Source organism: Pseudomyrmex gracilis, unplaced genomic scaffold, assembly GCF_002006095.1.
Source record: "Pseudomyrmex gracilis isolate BER0280 unplaced genomic scaffold, ASM200609v1 scaffold_12, whole genome shotgun sequence".
In the NCBI taxonomy this organism is placed as follows: Eukaryota; Metazoa; Arthropoda; class Insecta; order Hymenoptera; family Formicidae; genus Pseudomyrmex; species Pseudomyrmex gracilis.
Genome location: NW_018020596.1, coordinates 1,475,196 through 1,484,203, shown reverse-complemented (window position 1 = coordinate 1,484,203; position 9,008 = coordinate 1,475,196).

Sequence of the window (9,008 nt, the reverse complement as noted above, 5' to 3'; positions counted from 1 at the left end):
ATCTGAACACGTCAATCTCACGCATTTCGCCTAATTGCAAGTTAACAGAGAGCACTTTGATCACACTTTGAATATCTGTCAAATAAGAAAAGAGGAGCAACGAAACTTGCTTAACCACTTGTCAGCAAACTTTATTGAATGTCAAGCTCAATTAATTCTGCAAACCGCGATTCAAAACGCAATTCCAAGATCTAGAGTCATAGCTGCAATTACAAATTAACTGCCTTGTTATTAAGTCCTGTAAATCATTTCGAGCACTAATATATCTTTGCGGCGCACTTTCTAAAACAAATGTCAACATTATGACGTGATTTTTCTTTCCAGATAATGCGAATCACAACTTACTTGCTGTTCGCATTAATTTAATTGGGGTTATAGCTATAATTGTGTCTCAAATATTCGAAAGTCAATTTGGTAAGTGACAGTCACAACAATTACGACATAAAATAAATGACTCTCATCACACCGAACCGTTCCGATATGCATTTCTTCATGCGAAACGTAAATTATATTTTTTTTTCACTTACATTAATGTTACGTCGCGCAAAAAAGTAGTTTCTGCGGATTGACGCGTCGTACATTTTGTAACGTCGGCGATTCGCAAAAAGCTACAAGTTTTCTTCAGAAATATCACACGAACGCGCGATACGTGTGTACCTTTCGCGTTCTGCGGCTCTTTCTTCGCGCGGATTGCGAAATTAATGCACGTGGCCGTCCGAAACGCGCCCGTGACACTTTTTGTTGCGGATTCGTTTCTGATGCGGCGCCGAGAAGTACACATGTCGTGCGAGAGAGTTTGTTCGCGCGAGAGAAAACGAGGGAGGGAAAAAGAAGCAAACGAGCGCGCGGCTGATTTATGTCTCATTTCGCGAGTCGGCGAGCGAACCGCTCGCTCTCGTGAGTGTGAAACGAATGAATTTCAGACGAAGCCGAGGCGCGCCCCGAAACCGCGCGCGATTAAAGAGCACAATCGCGCCTAGATCATTAATCATCCGCGGAGAGATGAGGCGCGGGAAAAAAAGAATTATAACGAATAGAACGGTTCCGTGGAAACACGTGACCTCTCCCATTATTCTCTTCTCGATTTGTTTGTTTTTTTTTTTTTTTTTCACATACGAAAATTCGATAGAATTCGTCGCTGAGAGAAAGTTCAAATCATCGGAATCGCGGAGAGTTCAATAAAAATCGGCCAAGTGCAAATAAACTGGAAGGATGTTAATGAAGATAACAGTATACGGACATGTGAAACACGTGTTATTAGATCTGCGTAAAAACGACAATCATCAAAATATACATCCTCGATATATTACACACGCGTGATCCGAGATTCAAAGGTTAACAACTCGCAATAACGAACATTAAATTTTACGCGAAGTTTACTGGAATATAAAATAATGAGATAACGTTCGCAGAGAATGCGAAAATTACAACCGAGGTTTTGCGCGCGCGCTCTTTAGTCGAGAGACAAATGGCGCGCGCGGCAACCGAAAAGTTCACGTACACGCGATTGAAGGACGACCGCTTCTGAGCGCGCTTTATTAATCAATTTTGTGTGTCGCGGCGCGTCGCAAAACTCGTTTGTCGTTTTCCTGATGGAGCGCAAAAATATAAATCAACGCGCGCGCTATTGCGCAAACCCTTCTCGCTCGTAGCTACGTACACGAGAAGGAAACACTTTGTTTCTTGTCAAGCCGAGTACTTATTTTCTGGTTAATCGATTCATCGATCAACAACATCCCGGTTATAATTAAAATTTATCACGTACACAAAGCAACGTTACGCGTGATACATAATTGCAACGTATAAGGGAATTAAAAATATTATGCAATTTAACGAGTTTTCGAACCGAAATGCAAAGTCACTTTCACGAAATTCTCTCAATTTGTTGAATTGGCGCTACAAGTGATTGTAATTTATTGCAATTATTAATTAAGTTTCTTACGCATACCTCGGGGTTTTTATTCCGAACTACCGACACGTGTATTTTGCGTCGCAAAACACACGAGAGAGATGAATATCGAGATAATATATCGAAACTCGATTCGAGTGTGCAAAATGCAAAACATTTCTCGAATATATATTCGCCATTTTTTCCGCTTTTTGTCAGAAATGTATGTTAATAACGAACATATAAATTACTTACGACGAGAGTGGTAGTCTGGACGATGTACTAGACGGTAGCAGTTCCGACATTCTGAAAGTGCGTTCAGAATTCACTTAATGCTTCTACTTTCGTGAAATAATTGCAAGATTATTGCCCGATATATTCTCTCAATCGACGTTTCCTTCTCTCTCGAGCGAAATAAAAACCCGCAAGAAAGTGCAAAATAAAAGCGAGGCAAAAAAAACATGATCTCTTGGCGCAATCTCCTCTGTCGCGTTGTTGTTTTACTTCGGACATATATATATATATGCTCCTTTTTTTCTGCCACTCTGTGTAATCACTTCTAGTTAAGGATTATGAACGGGGTACGATTTTGCTCACAAAGTAGCAAACGCAAACGTCGCGATCATCGATTTGGTTTTTCATCCTCGTCGAATGAGGTGTGTGTATTCTTCAGCGGAAGTGCGAAGTACGCGCCGCGCGTACGCGCGGTTTTATTGCGCGCAATTGCGACGCAACCTCACGTCGAAGAGTGTAGAAAGTAACGCAGGTTGTTATTATTTCGGAAAAATTCCCCCTCGTGTTTTCTTTTGCAAAGGCGAAACGCCGCGCGTTCTTCCACGTCAACAGTGTTTTGTTTCTTTTTTTTTTTTTTTTTTGAAAATCCGTCTTGCGAGAGCCAAGAGAAACTGCAAGAGAAGTGCGCACAAAGCGTCTCGTGATTTGTCTTAATTGCAAACTTTATTCACGTGAGATGAATTAACTTCGATTGAGTTCTTGTGAAAAATTACAACTCTCTCTCCCACATTCACGAGCTCTCCCCAGTCGCGAAACCGATCAAAACTCTTTGACATCATATTCTAAATTTCCTATCAAACTTATCAACTTTTTTCAGATCACAAAAAGCCACTAATATCTGTGTTACACTATTAATATCTCTTTAATAACCATGTAATTGGTATCGTATTATAGATGTAACTTTTATATCAAATCGCAATTAACGCGACGACGTGATGTGTACGTATGTGTGTGTGTGTGTACGATTTTCTTTTTCTCTCACACAATTATCACACGTTTTATTGCTGGCACTCTATGTTCGCATAATGCGTACACGGCGAGGCTTTACAACGCCACAAATTATATTACTAGATGTTATCGTCGGGTTTATTACATTTACGACCGCACGGTACTCCGTTGTGATAAGAAACAAAATAACAGATACACAATTGCCGAGATATATATTTTACACATTTTTTCTCTCTTTCTCTCTCTCTCTCTGTGTGTCTGTCAAGGATACGGGGATTTGCTTCGCTCCAGGTGCGAACAGGTGGAGTTGTAGCGTCATTAAGACGCGATATAATACCGCAAGCGCGGTATGTGGTTTTTGCTCGTCATTCAGAAAAGGAGCGTAAATCTCTACTCAGAAAAGGTATTTAACATATTCATCGCGCAAAGGATAATCACTTGTGCCGCCACTACTTTCGCATTCGTTCATGTCACGATGTATAAAGCTATGTGTACACGCGTGTGCGATGATCATCCGGCTTCTGAATAACTCTTACGTGAGAGAGAGAGAGAGAGAGAGAGACAGCGGACTTTCACCGCGTTTAGGGATACTTAACGCGATAACGCGATTTTTTTTCTTCCGAAGCGATTAGAACCGAGCGTTTTCCCGGATAATGTTTCTACACGCTCTCCCAAAAAAAAAAAAACGTAAAATGCTCCCCGCGAAATTGCGCAACGTGGTTTTTCATGTCGCGAACAAAACACCGCAGTCTCGATGGTAAAATAATGACAAGATGAACTCCTCGCGGAATCTTCGGAAAAGAAATACAAAAACAAGAGAAACACGAAGAAGACACGAGAGAAGAGAAACAATATAATTGAGGTACCTATCCCGATGATCGAACATACTTGTTTTATTGAAGAAGTAATTGCACCAAAGTATTTTTAACACGTGTAAAAAGTTACAAACTAAAATATTCCAAAATTAATTTCAAGAAGCACGGTAGTGCCTCTTATACGCGAAATTCATGCAATTGAGAAGCGAGGAGATCTTCATGGGAAAATATCTCAAAAACGACTGAATCGTTTCTGATTCTCCTGTCTCCTTCTTGTGTCACGTGTTGTTTTTCCACTCTTCCCTCTTACTATTTTTCGAGTTTGATTTTCATGCGTTATTTCTAACACTTCTCGTATGTGTATTATATGGTTTGTACGATAGTCATTGTTCCGTTTCTCTATGTGTTGGCGAGTACTGTGACATTAAAAAATACGTGAAATATTGAGAGTTGCGCGTTTGATATTTGTGTATTTAATATCATTTCTTTTGATATAAATGTCCGGTCATTGAGACACCCATAAAGCGTCTCGGGAAAAAAAACGTAGGACACGTCGCGGGGCATCTGATTTTCGAAAGTAATCTGCGCAAGGAGTTGTAAGTCGATTCACTTTGGAGTTTCTAGTTTCAGGAATACTAATCAAAACGAGGAACTTGCGCAACACAAACCAATGAGGTGCGTTCGGAGGGAAATTCGCGATCGTTGTGTGCGCGCGAGAGATCCCGATCCACGTCCACCGATATTAAAACGCAATGGCGAAATGGCGCAATCGGCATCAGATTATGCGGCCGAGAGGAACGATTTCGAACGTTTCTTTTTGTTTTGTTTTTCCTTCCCTTGTTCCTTTTTTTCCTTCTGCTCAAACCTTTCGCGGCGCGGCGGCTTCGAACTCCTCCGCGACCGATCGTTTCGCGTGTGTATCTCATCGTGCTGTCTGTACTTTAGCTCTTATTAAAGCGCAAGTGGGTTGTGATTTGTGAGTTGTGAGCGTTAAGAGCACGCGCGTTCGCAAATTGTTTTCGTGCTCGAAGGAAGAGCCTCGATAACACGAATTACGCTTAACGCACACACTTCTTTGGTCATTTTTTTTTCTTTTTATCTGTTTGTGAGATTAATTTGTGAAAAAAAAACGTCGCAGAAAATATTGTCGATATTTTATTCTCGAAATTTCGAATTTTTTTTTTTTTTTTTCTCGAATGAAGAAATTTCAAGATTGTTCTCTTTTGAAGCAAAGTAACACATCGATAGTGATAGAACTTGTATCAATTTTCTGATGATGAGAGAAGATGGAAGACATGTATAATAAATACAGTATGATTTTTAAAATCCAATATTTAATACACACACAGTCGAGTAATAATAACTTATATCGATTTTTTGATAAGGTAAAATTGAAAAAGATGAAAGGGAGATACGGAAATGTAACCCAGTTTTAAGATCTATTCAATAATATTTCGCCTATCTATTCAATTGTCGCTTAAATCAACTTTATCGTTACAGTGGCGCAAGACCTGTATGAATTTTCTGTTATAATTGAGAGGAAACGAAGAAGAGAGACAACGCGAACGCGATGTAATTTTTAAAATCCGATATTTGATACGGTCGAGAGCGATAACTCGCGTATGTTAATTTTCTGATAAGAGCAAAATTGAAAACGAGATTAAAGAGAGATACGGACACAGTTTCTCAGATCCGATATTTCCTTATCTGCTTTATCGTCGCTTAAATCAACCTTATTCTAATTTTTTTTTATCGCGAGCCTTAACGTTTTGCGAGTGAGACTAATTTCGTTCGAATTTCTCTCGCCACCCGCGACGCAACGAAAATCTGAGACAGAGAGAGGCGCGTTTCTTATAAGCGCGCGACAAAGTTACACGCGTGTCGCGCGATTAAACGCACAATTTACACGCGACTCGCAGGATTCTTTTTTTTCCTCGCGCACGATGAGAATAATCGCAATTAACGGCGTTCTCGCTTTAAACGAAACTTAACTTTAGCTCCGCTAAAACATTTATTGTGCGCGCCAATCGGTGAGACGTTAAATTCGCGATTTTATTCGACCATTACGATATTTTCTTTTTTTTTTTTTTTTTTTTTTTTTTTTTGATGCGATAAACACAAAGTTGCACACGTAAGTCCTTGCCGAAGAGACTACAATATCCTTTGGAAATGTTTCTTCCAAAAATAACCGCAAGGTCGAATTCTTCGGAATATTTGCAGCGCCTTCTGATGCAAAGTCCGTACAAAAAAATGATATATTTTTATACATTAAAAAAATTAAATATAAACTTATACATATTTTATATATTTACACTAAAGAAATTCAATCTAAGATGAAGTTTCCACACACTAGTTGAGAAAAAATTCAATATCCTCGTGAATCGAAGTTATACATGTGACTTTAATTGAAATATCTCAGTCTCTATTTAAGGATAGTAGCATAAACGCGCGGGTAGGTTGCAGCTGGCGTAAATTAAGCAGATACCCGCAGATCTCGTGCTCTTCTCATGCTCTTTCTCTCTCTCTCTCTCTCTCTCTCTCTTCGCGAGGATTTAATCACTCGCTCTCGTCTAAGATACACTTGAAACGTGCTTATGCGTTTCATAGCCCCATCTATTTCTCGCCGGTGTTAAGGTCTCTCTCTTTCTCGGTTTTATCTGCCTAGTCTCATCTCACCGGACGATCTCGTACCGCGCGCAATGACAGTTTACCGTATAAATACCCAGTGAAAAATTCGACGCGAGTTTACGACGCCACTTAATTCACAACTTGTGCTTCACTTAATCCGCCGTACCTCGTTTCGCCCGCAGACGGTTTTCTTCAACGTAATCGCGCGAATAGAACTATTAACCGCAACAACTTCTGCGATATGGTCTAATTAAAAAAAGAAAGTACATGTACGCTTCTATGTTTTTTTTAATTAAACGCGAGCGTGTCGAAACCCAGTAAGTTTTTAACTCAACCCTCTTATCTCGCGACATATCTCCTTTCTGCGTGTCATCCGCGATCGTCGGAGATGCGGTCCGGAGTGATCTCCGTAAATCTTCGGGACGCGAGACGTTGAATTCGTCGCCCGTTCGTTCGGTAAAACAAGCTCAATTAACCGGCGTGATTTACGCGGTGTTACATTTGCTTTTCGGGCTCTATGTGTCTGTTTTTTTTTTCTTCTCATCAAGCCTGCGCGTACGGATAAAACATAACCCTTTCCCATGATCTCGCGCTCACGATTTCGCCGCGCGTCTCGTCTCGTCTCGCGTCTTCAATAAAACACGGTTCTTAATTGCGGTTGACAATTAACCTGCGAGCGGATGAAACGTGCTCGTCGGGACGTCTCCGCAAAGATCGTCACCATTTGTCAACGGATCTAAAACCGCCGGATCCTAGTTTTTAACGGGCGCGTCTTCTCGGGGTCATCGTTGAAACAGTCTTCTATCCGTGGGACGAGACACGGCTTTCTTCTCCGGCAACTTTTCATTGTCAGTTTATCGCGCGGATGACGCGCGTCATTTCTCGGGGAGAAGGGATCAACGGGCAGCGAGGAGCAGCACACGCCGCCGTTGTGATCTCCGAGAGATCTACGCTCGGACAGCGCTTCCCGGAAGAAACGATGAGGTAACGTTGCGAAGAATTCAGGGATGAGCGAGAAGAATCGCGCATCTTTTTCTCTCTCTTTCCGCGATGATCCCGGGACTGACACGCAGCTTCAAGAAATGCCGTTGTCCCGCGAACAATATTATTATTTTACGTAACGTAGGCACGTAGCGTGTTTCGCAACAAGACGTAGAGATTATAAAGACCGATCGCATATGCATATAAGATGCAGATCAGACGCGGAGATGAAAAACAATAATAACGGAATATATATATATATATATAAATAATCCCATCTTGTAATTGATTTTATCGCAATATGTGTCACGCACATGCGTGTTTCGAGGTGATTGTGCGTGGATATATATATATATATATATATATATCACGAACATCAATTTATTCATTTATTCGAAATAATAATTTTAATCAATAAACGATTCCGCTATCTAATCCGACAACGATCGTATCGATCACGCACACGTGTGTACGTACGTGTGCTCGCCTTTATTGAGCCACATAATCATTGACCTCTGACGAGATTTATGTATTTTACCGGCGGTTACAAGGTTGCCTACTTGTAAGCGGGCGAGACAACTCTCGGGCGCCCGAGACACCGCCAACATGTGTGGCATTTCTATTCTCTCGCGATTGCGCACACACGTAACGCCTTCGCACTTCGAGAATTGATGACGCGATAATGCGCGGTGTAACCGCGCCACATTGATTTCAATTCACATTTGAATATCTCTCACTCCGCGTATAGGAAATATATAAGCTCGGAAGATATGTTAATAAAATGTCTCTGTTTTTCTTCGCGAATCGCCTCGCACGTGTAAAATCCGAGAAAAGATCGTTGGAAGACTTTGTTGCGCACACACGCTGCGTATTAACATTTCGCGTCACGCCGATAAATATTCATGAGCGCGTTTAGAAATTTCTTAATAAGCGCGGAATAGAAGAATTATCTCGCGGCGACCGCGCTCGAGAACGTTTTCATTTCTATGTTATTAATTAAAACATAGCGGAAACAATCGCGATTATGCACCGACGCTTAATTCCTCGCTGTATTAGCTCAGAGCACCTCGCGCTTTTTCTCTTTCTCTCTCACGCATGCGATCGACGCGATCGACCGGAATATTCATCAAAGAATGACAAAAAAAAATCCGACAACCGTAAAATATTCATTTATCGCAAAACGTTGAATAAATTCTCGAAAACACAAAGCGCGCGTTAAAAGCGCACAAAAAAACTTTTATTCTTAATAGGCCATTATAATATTTAATAAAACCTGTTGCATTACTTATCATTATTTATTATCCTCCGTCGCGAATTCCGCGAACGCGTCGCTTTTTCTTCGCGTCGATTCTCGCGAATAATAATTCTCGGAAACGCGCGCGCTTTTTTCGGTTTCATTGCGGCGGCGGTAACGTGATATCGTCATTAACTTCATTAACGACTTACTGTAATTA